The sequence below is a fragment of the Stomoxys calcitrans genome, chromosome 3, assembly GCF_963082655.1.
Source record: "Stomoxys calcitrans chromosome 3, idStoCalc2.1, whole genome shotgun sequence".
Classification (NCBI taxonomy): Eukaryota; Metazoa; Arthropoda; class Insecta; order Diptera; family Muscidae; genus Stomoxys; species Stomoxys calcitrans.
This window is the reverse complement of record NC_081554.1, coordinates 193,971,807-193,992,353: the sequence shown is the minus strand read 5'-3', so window position 1 is coordinate 193,992,353 and position 20,547 is coordinate 193,971,807. Positions and strand designations below refer to the sequence as shown.

The 20,547-nt window shown below is 36.1% G+C and overlaps 1 protein-coding gene across 2 annotated transcripts in view; it reads left to right on the top strand.

The window, feature by feature from the left end:
- The first annotated feature begins 367 nt into the window (after positions 1 to 367).
- Positions 368 to 20,547, top strand: part of LOC106086296 (cartilage oligomeric matrix protein) — an 81,084-nt gene continuing 60,904 nt past the window's right edge. The window contains exons 1-2 of one of the 2 annotated variants that reach the window (XM_059365104.1): positions 368 to 488; positions 826 to 1,028. The gene's annotated coding sequence lies outside the window, so the exon portion shown is untranslated. The remainder of the gene's footprint in view (positions 489 to 825; positions 1,029 to 20,547) is intronic. The other variant, XM_059365106.1, reaches the window with a different exon arrangement.

Below are 20,547 nucleotides of genomic sequence, written 5' to 3'. Positions count from 1 at the left end.
ACCTCCCTTGACTAATGGAATATTATTTTAATTTTTATTAGTCTTTAGACTTCTTTCTTAACGTAGATTTCCTAAATCACTTTTGGCAGTTTAAATAGGATCATCAGCATGGGCATCAGCATCAGCATTGCCATTGGCATCAGCATTAGCAGTCTCAGTAACGGCATCATTCTTTACAGCCCGAGAGTGGGTTGAGTTGAATTTGTTGGCCTACGTTTGCTTGGTCGTTTTTGGTTGTATGGATGGCTCGTTTCGCTCAATCATTTGAAATGTTTGCGCCCTGGAGATAAGTCTGCGTGTAAATTGGTGTCGCGTGATTTGTGTGAAAATTAAAAAAAAAATCCCAAAAAAAAGAAAAAAGTTACAAGAAAAATTTTTTTTTGAAATCAAATAAGACAAAGACCATTTTTTCAAAATGTTCTCTCCTCTCTGCAAGGCAGCCAGAATTGCGAAATGTTGAATTATGTGTCAGCCAGCATTAAATTAATGTGATTGCTCTAAATGATTGTGTGGTGTTACCCAAAAAAACAGAAAAAAAAATCTGGAAAAATAAACGCCTGCCTTAATGCCAATTAAGCCTCAAGACCCAGAATCGATATAAATTTGAATAGAAGCTGACAGGCGCAACATAATATCCATGATGTATTTATGAACTTTTTTAAACAATTAAAAAATGCCAACGAAAAAAAAATCCCTCAATAGTGTGTGACAATTTCAAAGCCTAACAAACACTTCAGTATGGTGCTCTCTTTAATGTAACGGTTTAATTTAAATTGTTTTTTTTTTATTTTTTTTTTTGGTTTGTTCTCATCATGCTCTTCACAGTTTGTCCCGGTGGAATATTGCGTGTGTAAAAGGAATTTAATGAACGAAAAAAAAAATCCAATGAGACAGTGTAGCAACAGCAAAAGTAAATAAAAACAACAACAACAAATTCATATTGCAGAACAGTTTCATTATATTGAAGGACGTTCACAAAACGCCAACAGTCCATGTCTTAAGCAATCTACAAACTTCTCACTGAAGAGGTATGTAAAGAAGCAGGCATGCAATGCGATTTCTTAAATGATTATTTGATTATACCTTTGAATATTCCAAGAATTGTAAAAAAAATAGTAAAATAAAGAGAATTAAATAATTGGGGTTAATTGGATGAATATTATCCAAAAATTTTCTTTATATCTTCCACCATAGGTTGGGAGCATACTAAGTTCGTCATTTCATTTGTAATACATTGAAATGTTTGTCTAAGACCCCATAAAGTATATATTCTTGATCTCCATGACATTTTAAATCAATCTAGAATGTCCCGAATTGATACGGATTGACTGATAAAGGTTCTCATCAGATGTGTATACATTGACCGCAGGTGTGCCACAAGGCTCTGCTCTTTGCCCTTCTCTGCTTATACCCACCCCCGAAAGATGGAGGTATATTCATTTTGTCATTCCGTTTGCAACACATCGAAATGTTCATTTCCGACCCTATTAAATATATATATATTCTTGATCGTCGTAAAAATCTCAGACGATCTAGTCATGTCCGTCCGTCTGACTACAGTCCTTAAAAGTAGTGATATTGAGAAGTTTCAGCTCAATATCTCTTTGCACAGATTCTTTTTTTTTGTGCATAAACAGGGTAATTTCAAAGATGGGCTATATCGGACTATATTTTGATATAGCCCCCATATATACCGATCCCGTCTTCAATTTGTCCCAGATCGGTTCAGATTTGGATATAGCTGCCACATTGACCGATCTCTTGATTTAAGGTTTTGGGCCTATAAAAGGCGCATTTATTGTCTGATGTCGCCGAAATTTGGGACAGCGAGTTGTGTTTGGTTTCTCGATATTCTTCTTCAATTTGGCCCAGATAGGTTCAGATTTGGATATAGCTGCCATATACACCGATCTCTCGATTTAAGGTTTTGGGCCCATAAAAGGCGCATACATTGTCCGATTTCGCCGAAATTTGGGACAGTGTGTTATGTTAGGCGCTTCGACATCCGTCTTCAATTTGGCCCAGATCGGTTCAGATTTGGATATAGCTGCCACATAGACTGGTCTCTCGATTTAAGGTTTTGGGCTTATAAAAGTCGCATATATTGTACGATGTCGTCGAAATTTGGGACAGTGAGTTGTGTTTGGTCCCTCGATATTCTTCTTCAATTTGGCCCAAATCGGTTCAGATTTGGATACAGCTGCCATATAGACCGATCTCTCGATTTAAGGCTTTGGCCCATAGAAGGCGCATTTATTGTCCGATGTCGCAAAATTTGGGACAGTGAGTTATATTAGACGCTCCGACATCCTTCTTCAATTTGGCCCAGATCAGTTCAGATGTGGATATAGCTGCCATATAGACCGAACTCTCGTTTTAAGGTTTTGGGCCCATAAAAGGCGCATATATTGTCCGATTTCGCCGAAATTTGGGACAGTGAGTGGTGTTAGGCTCTTCGAAACTCTTCTTCAATTTGGCCTAGATCGATCAAGATTTGCATATAGCTGCCATATACACCGATCTCTCGATTTAAGGTTTTGCACCTATAAAAGGCACATTTATTGTCCGATTTCGCCGAAATTTGGGACAATGAGTTGTGTTATGCCCACCGACATCCCTCTTTAATTTGGCTCAAATCGGTTCAGATTTGAATGTAGCTGCCATGAAGAGCGATTTCTTCATTTAAAGTCTTTGCCCCATAGAAGGCGCATTTATAATCCGATTTCGCTGAAATTTGACACATTGACTTGTCAGGCTTTTCAATATCCATGTCGTTTATGGTACAGATCGGTCTATGTTTGGATATAGCTACCAAGACACCAATATTTTATTCTACAAAATTGAACAATGACTTGTATTTATTAGATCACTCAATGTCCGTGCCGAATCTGGTACAAATCGGACCATATTTCGATATAGCTGCTATGGGAGCATAAAATATGAATTTTTCACCGGACTATGACAAAAGGTGGATTATATATATCCGAGGTGGTGGGTATCCACCCACCACCCGGCCGAACTTTACGCCTTTTTACTTGTTCTTATTTTCATTGACCATCTTTTGGGTCAGGCTTCGAATCCAGTCTTCATTCATATTCATTCGACCATGGGCCTAGTCCTCAAGAAATAGTGAAAAGGAGGTGCATTATGGATGAGACGCTTTACTCATTTGCAGTTGACAGTAGTCTGTTTCATTCATATTCATTCGACCATAGGTCCAGTCCTCAAAAAATTGTGGACAGGAGGCGCATAATGGATGAGACGCTCTCCCAGGATTTGGAAGCATTCAAATTTTTGGACTTTCTTAAGCGGTGCAAGAAATATTTCAACTCTTCTGATCTTTTTAATATACAATATTATATAACCTACATCATGCCGAGGATGGAATATAACTCTCATACATGGGCAAAAGCTTCAAAATCATCCTTGGAGCTACTTGACCGGGCTCAACGGAGAGCGATGGTGTTGATTGGGGACAGTAGAGTATCCAACTCTCTTGCTTTTCTTGAACATCATCAGAATGTGGGTAGCGTTGTGTTGCTCTATTGTTATTTTCATGGCGTGTGTTCCAGGGATATTCGTCTTCTTATCTCTGACATTAGGATGTTCACCAGGAATACAAGACTTGCCAGGATCTCATAGCCGTTTGTAATTGATTGGCCAGTCGACCGAACCATGCATTACCGAGAAAATTAATTTTTCGACCTAACCATTCGTATGTGGAATCGACTTCCGGCTAATGTCTTTCCCACCGACATAGACGTTCAGAAATTGAAGACGAATATCAATAAACACTACTCCCTCTTTCCCCCCTCTAACCCATAACTTTCCTTATTGCCAACGCAACGCACTGCATATATAGGGGACATCCCCTGTAGGCAAAGGAAGGCAAAATCCGGGCGGAGCCGGCTATATAATACCCTACATCACCTAGCGTACGTAGTCCTTTTTATACTTACCACCGTAGGATAGGGGGTAAATTCATTTAGTCATTCCATTTGCAACACATCGAAATATCAACATTTGATATTTGAAACGGTGGGTTATTTAAAACCTCCCGACATCTGATCTAAGTCGGATAAGTTCAAAAATTGATATGACCCCCTTTTAAACCAAATCCCAGATTTGACTTTTTCAGAACCTCCAAGATACAATCTAAATACGATTGAGCTGACATTTGGTATATGAAGTTGTGATTTCCAACACAAACATAGAATCCATGCCAAAAATTCCAAGAATAGCTACTGATAGCTCCTGTAAACCGCTATTGTTATCCAATTTCGCACGTAGTGTTCTATTACGATTTCCAAAGACTGTGCCAAGTACTGTCCAGATCGGGTTTTAACCTGATATAGTTCTCATAAAACCGATTACTCGATGTCATGTCTAGAGCCCCTGGATGCCGCATTTTTTTATCCGATTTCGCTCTAATTTTGCACGTTATGTTCTGTTGCGATTTCCAACAACTACTACTTCCAAGTACGGTCTAAATAAGTTTAAAACCTGATATAGCTCCCATATAAACCGATCTCCCAATTTGAAATTTTGAGCCCCTGGGCCTTGACTAATATTTCGTACGTAGTGTTCTTTTACAACTTCTTAAAACTTTGCCAACTGCGGTCTAAACCGGTCTTTAGCCTGAGTTAGCTTCCATATAAGCTGATCTCTTTTTTTCACGTCTGGAGCCCCTGAAAGACGAAAGTTTTTTTCTGATTTGGCTAAAATTTTGCACGTAGTGTTCTGTTGCAAAAAAAGGCAATTTTTCCCCATGAACACACTTAAGAACAGGGGCAAACTTCTCACATATCAATGAGTGCAGTCTGATTCAAGTTTAAGATCAATGATAAGGGGCCTATTTTTTATAGCCTAGTCCGAACGGCGAGCCGCAAACAAACTTTTCACATATCAATGAGTCCGATTTAAGTTTAAGCTCAATGATAAGGTGCGACAGTGCGACACCTCTTTTGGAGAGAAGTTTTACATGGCATAGTACCTTACAAATGTTGCCAGCATTAGGAGGGGAGCGTTCTATTATGACTTCTAAAAACTGTGTCAAGTACTGTCTAGATCGGTCTATAACCTGATGTTGCTCCCATGTAAACAGATCTCTTAATTTAATGTCTGGAGCTCCTAGGAGCCTCAATTTTTGTTGAATTTGATTAAAACTTTGCACGAAGTGTTTTGTTGCGACTACTAACAGCTGTGCCAAATGCTGTTCAAATCGGTCTTTAGGGTGATAGAGCTCCCATATAAGGCGATCTCTCGATATCATGTCTAGAGCCCCTTGAAGTCGAAATTGTTGTCCGATTTATCAAAACTGTTGCACATAGTGTTCTGTTACGACTTCCAACAACTACGACAAGTACGGTCTAAATCGGTCTTTAACCTGATTCAACACCAAATATACACCGATCTCTCGATTTTCCTTGTTAGGTTCCTAGAAGCTTTAATTTTTTCTTGGTTTGGCAGAAATTTGGTACGTAGAGTAAAATCATGCTCTTCAACTATGTTTACTTGTGTAAATTTTTAGCTGAATCTAAGGTGGTGATTCGGTTCCCAAGATCCAGCCCAGTCGATCTTAGCACATTTTGACTTGTTTATCATAAAATTGTCAGAAATTTAGAGTAGAATTTTAATGTGTTTCATTTTTCTCACATTACAATTTTTTTCCGAAAAAAAAAATATTTTTATGTTGACATACATAAAATTTTGATAGTTTTATTAGCCTATTGTATAATAGGCCATATTTTTTAAATGAAAAAAATGTGGACATAAATAAGATTTCAGTCACATTTCTAAATTGTGATATATCATGGCCGAGAAAAATTTGTAATAATAACCATTTATCAAATGTCACAATTAAGAAAAATACAAATTCTTGCCGCCGCTGATTCATTACCTTATGCAAAACCATTTATTCCTATTTCTGTCACATTCATAAAATTAAAGGGAATTTGAGAAAATGATTTACATTTGATTATGTTCAAATTATAAATCTGCATATATGTATATATTTTATACAGAAATTTAAAAAATTTAAATATGGATATGCGCTAAGGGAATATGTTTTAAATGTCATGTTTAAATCATTTGCAAAATGGCATAAAAAATGTTAAGAATTTCAATAAAATATAAAAATAGGAAAAAATTTCTTTAATGCATTGATGAAACGATTTTTATCCATTATAGCTACTATTAAATCAAATTATTAAATTATTTTTTTTTATTTTAATGTTATTTTAAATAGACGTAATTTTTAAGGATTTAAAAAAAAGTTAAAAAATTTTAAAAATATATAAAATTTTATTTTGGACTTTAGTGTCTTTAAACTTTAAACCTATGAAAACCACTTTTTAATCGTCATATAGTTGATGGTTGATCATTAGTCTTTTTTGAATCTTTTGAGTATCTGTTTGATGGCTGTTTAAGGACATAAATACTCACTAATGGGACTCATTTCTGAATGTCACCGACTTCAAATCTGAGTAACCAACACAATATGCTTGAAGATAATTGTGACCATATGTCATCTGTAAAACTGAAAAGTGTTCAATATACTTTGCCATTTCATCATGGAGAAACTCAGAATGCCCTCTATATATGCAGTGGACTGCGTTGACAATTAGGAAAGTTATGGGTTGTAGGGGGGTAAGAGGGAGTAGTGTTTATTGATATTAGTCTTAAATTTCTGAACGTCAATGTCGATGGGATAGACATTAGCTGGAAGCAGATCCCACATATGAGTGGTTCGGGCGAAAAATGAATTTTCTCGGTCGACTGGTCAATCAATTACAAATGGGTTTGAGTTCCTGGCAAGTCTTGTATTCCTAACGCCAGCAAAAACACACGCCATTAAAAATAACGATAGGGCAATACAACGCTACCCACATTCCGACGATGTTCAAGAGAAGCAATAGAGTTGAATACACTACCATTCCAAATCAACACCATCGCTCTACATTGAACCTGGTTAAGTAGCTCCAGGAATGATTTTGGAGCTCCTGCCATATATGAGAGTTATATTTCAACCACGGCCTTATATAGGTAGTATAAATATCGAGAAGATCAGAAGAGGTGAAATATATCTTGCACCGCCTAAGAAAGCCCAAACACTTGAATGCTTCTTTCGACACTTCGAATACGAGTTTTGACCAACGTACATCACATTGCATCTTCATGCTCAGAACATCAAGAGCATCTGACTGCTCAATATCTATTTCGTTGATAGATATCGACTATTGTAGTGGGTCAGTGAATCGCTTGTGAGACAAGAAACAGCGTTGCGTCTTCGGAAATGGCCAACAAATCCTGGGAGAGCGTCTCATCCATAATGCACCTCCTTTTCACTATTTCTTGAGGACTAGACCCATGGTCGAATAAATATGAATGACACAGACTACTGTCATCGGCAAATGTGTAGACTGGATTCGAAGTCTGACTCAATAGATCGTCAATGAAAATAAGAAAAAGGGAAGAGGAGAGACAGAGCCTTGTGGCACACCTGCGGTCAATGTATACTCATCGGATGAGAACCCATCTACAACAACTCGTATAATGCGATCTCTGAGAAAGCTCGATATAAATCGAACGAAATTATTATCGACTCCAAAAGCTACAAACTTTGATAAAAGTGACCATGCCAGACTCTATAAAATACTTTGGAGATATTCAGGGTCACGATTTTACTCTCACCAAACTGGTGGATAGAGCGACTCCATGGTTTCGACAAAAATGCCATTAGGTCTCCCGTAGAGCGATTTCTGCGGAACCCATACTGTCTATCGCTAAGAAGACCATTGGACTCTAAGTATCTGACAAGATGATGGTTAACCCTACTCTCCATAACCTTGGAGAGTGCGGCGCATATCACAATTGGCCGGTAATTCCTTACAAAGAGATGTAGCTAAGTGACACGGTCCATAACTTAATATAGCCTTCATTGTAAATAGATGTGTCGTTATGACCACTTGAGGTCCAAGAGGGCACATTTTTCATCCAATTTACCTCTAATTGGTCCGTATATGATAATAAGCCCCGATATAAATCGATTTGATGATTTTACCTCTTGTACCATGGGTTCTCACAGGATTTTCCATTGGCTCCTGCTGCCTTGTTGTTATTGTTCTGTCAAATTACTGATATTTTGGCCAACCTTCCAATACCACTCGTTCGACTGCCCTATTTTTTAAGTACAGTTAACAGTGGTATCTTCCGCAGGAAGAATAGGAAGATGGAAAAAACGGTTTATATGGTAGCTGTATCAGGTTATGGCCTGAATTAGGCCATACTTGCCCCTATTGTTTGAAATCACACTAAAACGACATGTGCAAAATTTCAACCAAATCGGATAAGAATTGCGCCATCTAGAAGCTCAAGAAATCTAATCGGGAGATTGGTTTATATGGCAGCTATATCAGGTTATGGACTGATTTAGACCATATGGAAACATTTTTGGAAATTACACCAAAACGAATCTGCCAAATTTCAGCCATATCGGATAAGAATTGCGCCCTCTTGAAGCTGAAGAAATCAATTCGGGAGATCGGTTTAAATGGCAGCTACAACAGGTTATGGGCGGATTTAGACTATACTACGTCCGAAATTTTAGCCAAACAGGATAAGAATTGCGCCCTCCTCGTATTTCAAATCCCCTTTACAAAGCGGAGTTCAAACAGTAGTAACAGAGCGTAGCCTCTGCCGGGGATCGAACCCATGGCCTAACTTAATTAAAAACAAAATGTCCCATGAACATTCCATTAACGAACAATGGATACTTCTCTCATATCAAAGAGTGCAGTCCGATTCAAGTTTAAGCTCAATGCTAAGGGGACTCCTCTTTTATGTCGAGCCCGAACGGCGTGCCGCAGTTCGACACCTCTTTGGAGAGAAGTTTTACATGGCATAGTACCGCCCCGGTGGCCTCCTCAAACCCATGTCCTTTGCTTTAATAATCAGAGTTCGCTACCAAATCGGCTATTGAACATTATTGGAATTTTGGAAAATATTTTTCCAATTTTCGAACGATTTTACGTGAAGTATGACACTGTTATTTTTAATACTCGAAGCTGTCAACCCACAGGATTCTGATGCCATGTTATTGTTCAGCATAATTGCTGTAATTTCGGTTAAATTTTCCACACTACTGACCTAATTGTCTTATCCTTTAAGCATTGGGCAATAAAATGTTGAGAGTGTAAACCAAAAACTTGTTTAATACGTCATGCTTGCAACCCATCAGCTCCTGCTGCCTTGTTATTGTTCTATTAGATTACTGTTTTATTTCTTAGGCATCAAGTATAGCATGGCGAGTATCAATTCTACGACTAGGAGATTTTTCTGTCAAATTCCGCTATCAATAGGTATGATACGCCAAACTGTTGACCCATAGGCTCCTTCTGCCTTGTTATTGTTCAACCAGATTACTGGTGTTTTTAACCAAATTTTCCATACTAATTGCCCGACTGTTACCCTGCCACGACCGAATCTCTGGCCCGAACTTATCTGTTATGCACTGAGAAACCAAGCTGACAACCGTTCGGTTCTTGCTGTATTGTTCTGTTAGGTGACTGTTATTTTGCAAAAAATTTTCATACCACTTGCCCGAACGAGATTCAAAACCAAAAACCTGTTTAATACGCTATACTGGCAACCCGTCGGCTTCTGCTGCCTTGTTATTGTTTAGTCAGGTAAGTGTTTTATTTCCTAAGCTCTGGGTATAGTATGGTGCTCAAACAATTAGTATGCCAAACTGACAATTCATCGGCTCCTGATGTTTTGTTTTTGTTCTGTCAGATAACTGCTATTTAAGCCAATTGTTTCTTACTTCTGACCCGACCGTATCTTATCTCTTAAGCATTAAGGGACCAAGCTGGTAGTCTATAAGCTACTGCTGCCTTGTCATTGTTCTGTTGGTTTACCAATACCGCCTGGCCGACCGTTTTATTTCTTGAGAACTGAGCATACTTTGCTAAGTATCTATTCTACAAACATGAGATATATTAGTAAGCTTACGCACACAATTTATTTAATATGCCAAGCTGGTAACCCATAGGCTCCTGATGTTTTGTTTTTGTTCAGCCAGAGTACTGTTATTTTGGCCAAATTTCCCATGTGACTAGACCAGATCGTCATATTTCTAGGAACAGGGCACTCTATGCTGAGATTCGAAATCAAAAGCCTGTTTTATACACCATGCTGGCAACCCATTGGCTCCTGCTGCCTTGTAATTGTTTCGTCAGCTTACTGTTATATTTCTTTGAGCACTGGTCGTAGTATGCTGAGTATCTATTCGACGACTGTGAGATCTTTTAGTAAGATTGCGCAAACAACATATTTTTCTGGCAAACTGGCAAACAATTGGCTACTGCTGTCTTGTTATTGTTTAGCGAGATTACACCTACTTTGGCCTAATTTTCCATACAACTTTTTTTCAACTCTTTAGCATTGAGAAACCAAGCTGATAGCTCATAGGCTCCTGCTGCCTTGTTATTGTTCTATCAAGTTACTGTTATCATGACCACATTTTCAATACCGTTGCACCTATCAAAACTCATTATGAGTATGTTCACTAACTTGTCCCAATTTCTCTCACCTGCATAAAGTTCACAGTTTTGATTATCAAAAATCCTATTATATTTCCTAGTCAAAATATTATCTTTCGTTTGTTAATAAATCTGCAGATTTTTGACATGTGGAAATAAAAATCTTCAAAAATTTTCTCAGGAATACTCTGTGGGAAATCAACGCATTGGTTTATGCATATGTAGGGTCCGTTTGTTTTCTCAAAATACATAAACATATATGGAAAATTTATTAACCTCTTAGCAAAGCCAATGGCCAGACAATAGTTTCCTCTGACCTATTGAAATATTATCTTTCAAAATTTCCAAACACTTATTTTGTTTTATGATGTTTTCATAGCAATTTACAAATCATCGAATATCAAATTTATGTACATCAAATTAAACTAGTCCACCATAGCAGAAGAGATATGCAAGCATAGCGATCTATTGTCGTATAGTGTTTTGTTTCTAAGCCATTAAGAAGAAGGGGTCATGAATGAATGAATTGAGTTATAAATGCAATGCCATATTTCAAAGGGCGTTATTCTTTTGAAGAGAAAAAACTTAATTACAGGTTGTGTGAATTTGAATTTTCAAACCCCCCCCCACCGCACAACCAACCCAAGAAAGAGGTGGGCCAAAGACCAAAAGTCATAGATGGCGACGTTCATTGGCGCTGAGGCCAACTATGGTTCATTCATTTGCCCACCCCTTTATAATAAATAAAAAAAGTCTAAATGAAACAAAATGAACAACGACTAACCACCACAATTCAGCCAACACTGAGTTTAGAAAACAATCAACAGGCAAAAAAACAAACCTAAAATTATTTTCCATAATAATAACGCCCTCTTGTTTATATAACTTTCCTCAAAAGGCCTAACCTGCCTACCCACCCTGCCTGCCTGCCTGCCAACACAGAAGCGGCAAACACAACAGCAGCATCCATTAATAATGGCCAAATGATGTGATTAACTATGCGAATAAAAAACCATTTCCAAGTGGTTAAGGGAGCGGGGTTGTTGTTGGTTGAATAAGCCAACAACGGAAATGGCTTTGATTGGAAGCTGTATTTGTATTTTCGAGCCTCATTAGAAAACCGCAAAACAGCAACTCATTAACAATTTAATAGGATTCTAAGAGCAAAGAGACAAGCCACAAATCTTTTTTTCTTCTATATTGCCATAGAAAAAACAAATTTAAATGTCTTATATTATACATATTATTGTGTTCGGCAATAAACAAGCGAATAAATACCCAATGGAATTGAATTAAGATCGTGTGGACATTTCATTTTAAATTGAAAAAAAATATTTTTTTATTGCCGGATTAGGAGATACTGTGGAAAGTAACACTGATTAACAGAATTTCTAAATGGCCATAGTCATAATGAAACATAATGAAGAAGAAAAGCAAACGTCAAAGCTATTAAAAAAATTATCATATATTAGACCATACTTGGTACGAATTTTAGAAGTCAGTACAAAAGTCCAAATGCAAAATTACATTAAAATCGACTAAGAGCAGAGCTTAAATTGATGTTAATGGGAGCGTAAGAGTCTATCGCAATCAGCCTTGCTGATTGTTTGTTTGAGTCCTTTATATATTATTCAAGATTTAGTTCACTCTGTGTATCATCGTGGATTTACTCTTAAGTCGTCCTTGAATGGTTTATGAGTAGTCTCTGAGTAAACTCTGAGACGTTTATGAGTCTTCTCTGAGTCGTCAATAATCCTTCTATCAGTCGCCTGTGAGCCTTCTACTAGTCATCTATGAGTCGTCTTCGAGTCGTCTATGGCTCGTTTATTAGTAATCTATGAGTTTTCTGTGAGTCGCCCACTCACAGACGACTCATAGTAAGTCGTCTATGCGTCTTCTATGAATCGTCTATGAGCATTTATGAGTTATTTATGAGTCGTCTATGAGTTTTCTATGAGTCGTCTGTGAGTCGTCTATGAGTCTTCAATGTATGGTCTATGAGCGTCTGTTATGAGTTATTTATGAGTCCTCTATAAGCGCTCTATGAGTCCTCTATAAGTCCACTATGAGTCCTCTGTATATGCTCTATGAGTCGGCTATATGTCATCATGACTTATAAAATACTGTATAAGTCATCTATGAGTCCTCTATAAGTCCTATATGAGGCATCTGTCAGTATTCTATGAGTCGTCTGTGAGTCGTTTATGAGCCGACTAAGAGTCTTCTATGAGTCCGATATGAATCCTGTATGAGTCCTCTATAAGTCGTCTATAAGTCCTCTATGAGGCATCTGTGAGTATTCTAAGAGTCATCTTAAAGTCTTCTAGGAGTTATGAGTCGTCTATTAGTCCTATATGAATCCTGTATGAGTCCTCTATATGTCGTCTGTGAGTTCTTTATAAGTCCTCTATGAGGCATTTGTGAGTATTCTAAGAGTCGTCTAGGAGTCATCCATGAGTCGTCTGTGGCTCGGCTGTTAGTCGTCTATGATTAGTGTATGAGATGTCTAAAGTAGTCTGTGAGTCGTCTATCAATCGTCTTTAAGTCCTCTATGAGTCCTTTATAAATGCTCTATAAATATTCTCTGTGTTCTGCATAAGTCTTCTATGAGTCATCTATAAGTCCTGATATGGCATCAATAGCAAAATTTTCCCATTTTTATACCCTCCGCCATAGGATGGGGGTATACTAATTTCGTCATTCTGTTTGTAAATCCTGAGACCTCATAAAGCATATATACTCTTGATCGTCATGACATTTTAAGTCGATCTGACCATGTCTGTCCGTCGAAGGCACGCTAACTTTCGAAGGAGTAAAGCTGGGCGCTTGAAATTTTGCACAAATACTTCTTATTAGTGTAGGTCGGTTGGGATTGTAAATGGGCCATATCGGTCCATGTTTTGATATAGCTGCCATATAAACCGACCTTGGATCTTGACTTCTTGGGTCACTAGAGGGCGCAATTCTCACCCGATTCGGCTGAAATTTTGCAAGAAGTATTTTGTTATGACTTCCAACAGTTGTGCCAAATATGGTTTTAATTGGTCCATAACCTGATTTAGCTGTCATATAACCGATGTGGGGTCTTGATTTCTTGAGCCTCTAGAGGGCGCAATTATTATCCGATTAGGCTGAAATTTTTTCAAGCAAATGTGATTTGTGACAAATATTTAAATTATAAATTAGTTTTGACAACAAGTATTTTACTAAAAATTGTCAACATTTTTGTCTAAGTATCTACAACAAATTATGGTTGCCTATTACGGCGTGTCAAACTTTTAGGTGAATGTGTAAATTATTTTGTAGAAAATTTTTACAAATTCTGCAAAATATTTGAATTTAAATTTTCTTGGCGACTGGTGTTATCAAAATCAATGTCACTTTTCTTCCAAGAAATTGCCCAAGACCCGTTTTTTTGTTTTTTTTTTGTTTTTGCATTTTTGTTTTTGATGTTCCTCTCATGATCTGATCACAGCAAACATTGTCGAATGAGTCACTTGGACAAAAGTGTTGAACAAACTTTTATGAGCAACTAAAATGACTTAGTCGAAGGTTAATTCCCTCCCCTTGCCCACTCTTTAAAAGCAAGGGCATTGGCCAGTGTAGGCATAACATAAACCCTGAAATATCTTATTTTATTGGAAATTGGACATTGGACATTGCATTCGAAATAAACAACAACAAAGAGAAAGAAGAAAAAAGCCAAACGGGAGAAGAAAGAATTTCTGAATATACCGCAACAAACATTTGTTGTTCAACTTTATTATTGACATGTCAAAACATAGCACTTCGAGGGGGAGAATTCTCTGGCTGTATGGCTTAAGCCAACAAAACAATTCTGAAATAAGACATAACGTTTTGTTGTGAGGGCACTCCTCTTTAAACCCCTCTTAGTTAGTTTCCACTTTTGGTAAGTCTTTTGAAGAAGATGCTCTTTGGGCAGAAATGTAAAACAGCACTTAGCAGACATTACAGTGTAAAGGGAACATGTTATGCAACATTATGTGCAGTTATTTAGGCACCTGTTCTCTTTTAGGAATTTCTTGACTAAGGAAGACAAACAGGATTGATGTAATTTTAGCACATCAAAATATTTGTATCCAACCTAGTTGATGTTGTTGTTAAATCTAGAGAGTTTATGTTTGCTAGGTCATATTAAAAGTTCAGATCTAGGAACTTGGCAACTCCAAGAACAATCTGTTAATAAGGTGAGTAGGATTCGCTGAACAGCTAAATAGCAAAAGTGCGAAATGTACCTAGCCAATTCTATTCGACTTGCTTTGGACTTTCCCCAACCACTTTACAGAGCTTTCCATGGTTACCAACATCATACAGTTTGTTATTGTCCAAAGACAGCTAAAGTTCTTTAATGGTCTAGACCTTAGAGATTCCAGTTAAACCGATTTTCCATTAAACTATCGAAACAGTCAACCAAGTATCAACTTCGTCATCCATCCCCATGCCAAGGAGCCTCTTAAATGCCGGAAGTTTATTGTTTTCAAGTGTGGACAAAAAAAGAATATGCGACTTAAGTGAATATTGAAAGGAGAAAAAAAAGAAAAGAAAAAAACTTCAAATTCCCAGAAAGCGCCACCCATAAGCTTATGATTGAAGTCAATCAAATTGAAAGTAAAACTTTTTTCCCCCATCTTCAGTGTCATAAATGCACATTTTGTAAGATCTGAGATTATTGATGGCCAAGATCATAGGTGTCATACAATCTCCCATTTTTTTTGGTGTTTTGTTGATTTGGTTTTTTTATACAAAAAAAATATGAGAAATCTCTCAAACAAAAAATTTCACAAAATAACTAAAGCTTCAGATTAAATGAAAATCTCCCAAAGAATTTGGAAATTCCATGCCCATTCTCCTACAAAAAAAAAATAGCTGGCCAAAGACTCATTTTAAGCGAACCATTGGCCAGGCCACTATGGAGAAATGTTGAAATGTTTAACATTTTCAAGCAAACGACGTGTGGTGAGCGATTTGTGCGTAGGCGCCAAAATCTTTACAACTTGTATTTGGAGTCAAGTTATTTGATTAACAACAGCAACACAACTGAAATCCATTCGCTGAAGTTTGTGCCACAATCATATGGCTCCTCCAGCAGAGCATAGCAGTGCAGAGTTAAGTCAAGTCAAGCCAAGTTAGCTCTACTCATGCTGAAACTGCTGTATGGACATGTGTTTCGGTTTTTCTTTTCTGTGCTCTGACAACAACAACTTTATTGAATACTGCAACAACAATTGAAGTTATATTGGCCCCCTTTTTCGGACTGTAAACGAAGCAGGGAGAAGATTTTGAGACACTCTACTTTATGGAGATGTAAAGTTGGTGATAGAAATTGATATTGGGTTGAAAGATATGACGGTTTGAAGGTGAAAGTGCAGGAAAAGGGAGAAGAAAATGCCATAATGAACGTTGTATAGTTCTAAGATAATTCTGCAATGTACGTCTTTCCAAAATGGTAATTTGAACATTTCATGACTGTAATAACCAAATTTTACTAATTTCTTATGTATAATTTTTCTAGAAGCGCTGTATTATATTCCTACTGTACCGATCTACTATCTGGTATAATATATGCAATGACAATGTCTTGATAACTGTGGACAAACTTTTTTGAAGAAATTTTATATTACAGCATCGTGGAATATGTTTTAATGTGGGATTTAGTTGTAAAGTAGATTGGGACAGTAGGAATTTTTTCTTGCCAGAGTGACATTTGTAACTAAAATTTAGAAATTTATAAAATATTTGTGCTTAAAATTTGCAGATTTAACGAAATGGGGTTACATTTTTACGTTTAAATTTTTTTTTTATAATAAAGTAAATTTTTTCTACTGACTATGTTATATTCCTGCTGTAAAAAAAATTTAAATAATTTTCCATTTTATAGCATTTTCTAATAAGGATGTCATATATTTTTAGAAGTTAAATTCCTACTGCACCAATCTACTACCTTGTTGAATTAGTATAACAGCTACCTTGGAGATTGTAGACAGACTGTTTTGAAAAAATGCCATTTTGTAACATCATAGAATATGATTTAGTGTGGGATTAAGTTATAAAGTAGATGGGACATCACTCTTTTCAGAGTGATGTTTGCAATATAAATCTCAAAATATAAAATATTGGTGCTAATTTCCTGATTTTATGGTTCTTCCCAATAGCAATGTAATATTTTTTTTAGAATTGTTATATGTTATATTCCTACTGGACCAATCTACTACCATGTTGAACTTATACAATAGCTACCTGTATTACTGTAGACATTTTTTAAGAGATTTTATATTGCCGTAACAAAGAATACGCAAAATACACGTGGGATTAAGATATAAAGTAGATTGGGACAGAGGGAATTTTGTTCCTATGATGGATAGATTTTTAATTGATTAATTAATTAAAAATTAAAACTTAACTGCGGAAACTTTGAAAATTTAACAAAAAAAGGAATGACTATATTAATACTGTACCAATCTACTAGCTACATTGAACTACAGCCGCTGCCTTGATAATTGCAGATAAACTCTTTTGAAGAAATTTGTATTGCTGCTTCAAAGAAATTGTATAAGTGTGGGATTTAGTTATATAGTAGGGTGGGGGCAATAGGAAATTGGTTCTTACAAAAGCATTTAAGTTTCAAAAATTAAAACTGTAAAACAGTAGTGCTTAAAATGAGAAGATATCACAAAACTTTAGCTATTTCTTACTATTATAATTGTTTCTTATAACAATGTAATATTTTTGTAGAAGAGGGATGTGTTATATCTCTACTGTTCCAATCTATTATCTAGAATCGAACCCACGATCCTCGCACTGGCTATCCGAGCTAGCCACCAACTCGGCTATTGGGTCGCCTAGTTACCGTGATAACTGTAACCAAATCTTTTTTAAAGAAATATTGCAAGGTCGAAGAATTAATTAGTTCGGGATTTAGTTACAAAGTAGATTGGAACAGTATGAATTTTGTTCTTAACAGAACGATATTTATGATTACATTTCCAAACATTAAAACAATTAGGCCTTTGTGTTAAAATTTTAAACGTTAAATCAAATTTAAGTAATATCTCACTATTATATATTTTTTTTATAACAATGTAATACTTTTGTAGAAGTGACTATGTTACATTCCTACAGTACCAATCTACTAGCTATGTTGAACTTATATAACTGCCTTGCAGATAAACGTTTTTGAAGAAATTTTGTATTGCAGCATCAAAGAAAATGTATAAGTGTGGAATTTAGTTATATAGTGGAATGGGACAGTAGGAATTTCGTTCCTACAAAGGCATTAAAGTCTCATAAGAAAAAACAATGCAACATTACTTCTTAAAATTTTAAGATTTCACAAAATTTAGGTCATTTCTTACTGTTTTAATTGTTTTTAATAACAATGAAATATTTTTGTTGGAGAGTTATACGTTATATTCCTACTGTAACAATCTACTACTTAGTTAAAGTAAGGCAATAACTCCTGACTGTAGACAAACTTTTTTTGAAGAAATTTTATTTTGCATTTTGTATTACATCATAGAATATGTTTTAATGTTGGATTTAGTTATGAAGTATATTGGGACAGTAGGAATTTGGCTGTAAAAGTGTTTAAAATTTAATATAAGAAAATTTGACATGCGGAATAAGGGAAAAATGAGCCATGTCGAAGATGGGCAATTCAAACAACATTAATTCTGTTTTCATTTGTTTGTTTATTTTCTAGTCAAGTACATTAGAGACGATTCTTTTCCATTAAGGAGCAGTGGACTCTTCTCTTAGGATTTTATAGCTCGTTGTATAAACTGAAAACCTATAAGACTATCTAAGTCGTTTTTGTCTCCCACTATTTGCTTCACCCTTATACTCCCCTACCTGTTAAGTGACTTAAGTCAACATTAAAAAAATTATCTTGGGCTTGTGCTGAGTATGAATGTTGTTGATGTTGTCCATTGAAAACAAAGTGATCGTTTATGTCTATGAAAATTTCCTTCAAAATCTAGAAAATGTATGCAATTTTTCCCTGCCCATCTTTGCCTCCTTCCTCCCTCTCTAGCACAGATAACATGGCTTGTATTGGGTTTGGGCGATTTAAAGTGGCGCAAAACAAAACAAAATTCACTTTGGAGCTGATCTCAGCTCAGCTCAGCTCAGAAATCGTAAGAAAAACACAAGCAACAAAACTCGTCTTCCTACACAGCTTTTTGTTAACTAAATCATAACGTAGCATGGCTTAAAGATTTTTTCCTTTTTGCAAAAAAGCCACTTTATGGCATGTCAGAGAGAGAAAGAGATGGTGAGGTAAAGCTTATATTGGTGCGGTTGTGAGTCTGGAAAGTTGGTTGTAGTACTCTTGAGAAGTTTGCCACCGCTGCTGCTGCCGCTGGGTATCGATCATGAATGTCGTATTGCGTTTTCTGTATCGGCTTTGAAATCCACATAGAATCAGCATCAGCATTATTGGCATCTGTAGGAAGGAGCCTCTGCTTAAAGCAACAATGACAACCACAACGCTCACACATTTCCGATGGTTAGCAGTTCCAGATGAGGGTATCTATCGAGCAGAAGTCAACTTGGCTCAGTCAGCCACTCAGTCAGTTCGACATGTATATCTGTGTGGCATGGCATAAAATGTAGTTTCTTGCCTTGCCCATAGAGTTTGCGTTGGGGTACCGTATGTAATGTCCAAAAAAAAAAAAAAAATAAAAGCTTCTGGCTTTTGGGATGTAAGCCTACCATTTTGCCTGGATTGCCTTGCCAGGCCACTCAATCACTTTAGCTGACAAATAAATGAAAACATTTAACGACAACTTTTCTCCGCCAACGATGATATTAAGCTTTGCTTTTTTAATACACTTAACGAAAAATTGATAAAATAAAGACTGGTTTGAAAATGATTATAAACTTTATCTAAGGAGGATAATATTCGAAATATTAGTAGGAAGTGGTGTAAAGTGTACATACTTTTGATTGTTTTGAAATTCTTCGTCGATCTGCCATCCGATTATCGAAATCGCCAAAAGTTATAAATCTTTTAACAAACATTTCTACCTGACTTTTTTTAATTTCTTCTTCTAAGTTCTATTCCTACTGTACCTACCTACTACATTGTTTAACCTTTTATCAATGGAAGTATTGATGACGGCAGATGAAAATTGTTACGAAACTTTAAAATATAGTTTAGAGAACATTTATTAGGAGAATATGGTTACAACGTAGATGGGGACAGTAGGAATTTGGTTCTTAAAAGTGCGATATATGTAAATAACATTTGAAAACTTTAAATATAACAGTTTAAATTTCAAAGAATTAAAGAAAAGAAAAACTACTTCTCCAAACTACTATATAAACGTGTCATACAATAGCTACCCTGATGACTGTAGCAAAGTTTTTTTTTACGAAACTGTGTAATGCACAATAGCATCAAAGAATATTTATTGATATGGGTTTTAGTAACAGAGTAGTTTGGGACAGTAGAAATTTGGTTCTGAAAACTGAAGGTGCTACAAGAAATAAAACAATTTTCGAATGTCTAAAGGCTCTTATTTCCACGTCCCTTAGTCCGAGTATTCATATTTGGTCTGATATTTGTATACCTATTTTTTTAATAAAAGCAAGGAAGAAAATTGTGTCGTGTTTCTTCTGTGTTGTGTTGTGTTTCTTCTGTGTCAACATACTATAAAATTGAGTATTAGATTGCAGCTACTTTGATAACTGTGTTAACATAATCAACTAAAATATCTAAATGAGTCTAGTTTGGGACTACCATTAATACCTAATCTAACCTAACTATGTTGTGTTCCTACTGTGCCAACCTACTACCCTGTTGAACCCTACATTGCAGCTACCTAGATGACTGAATTTAGGTTGTTTACGAAATTTTATATTGCAGTATAACAAAATATACTACAAAAACAACATTTTAGGTTGCGAGTTGGTTAAAAGGTAGATAGGAACAGTAGGAATTTTGTTAAAATTCAAACATAAGTGTTTATTTTTTAAAGATTAAAAC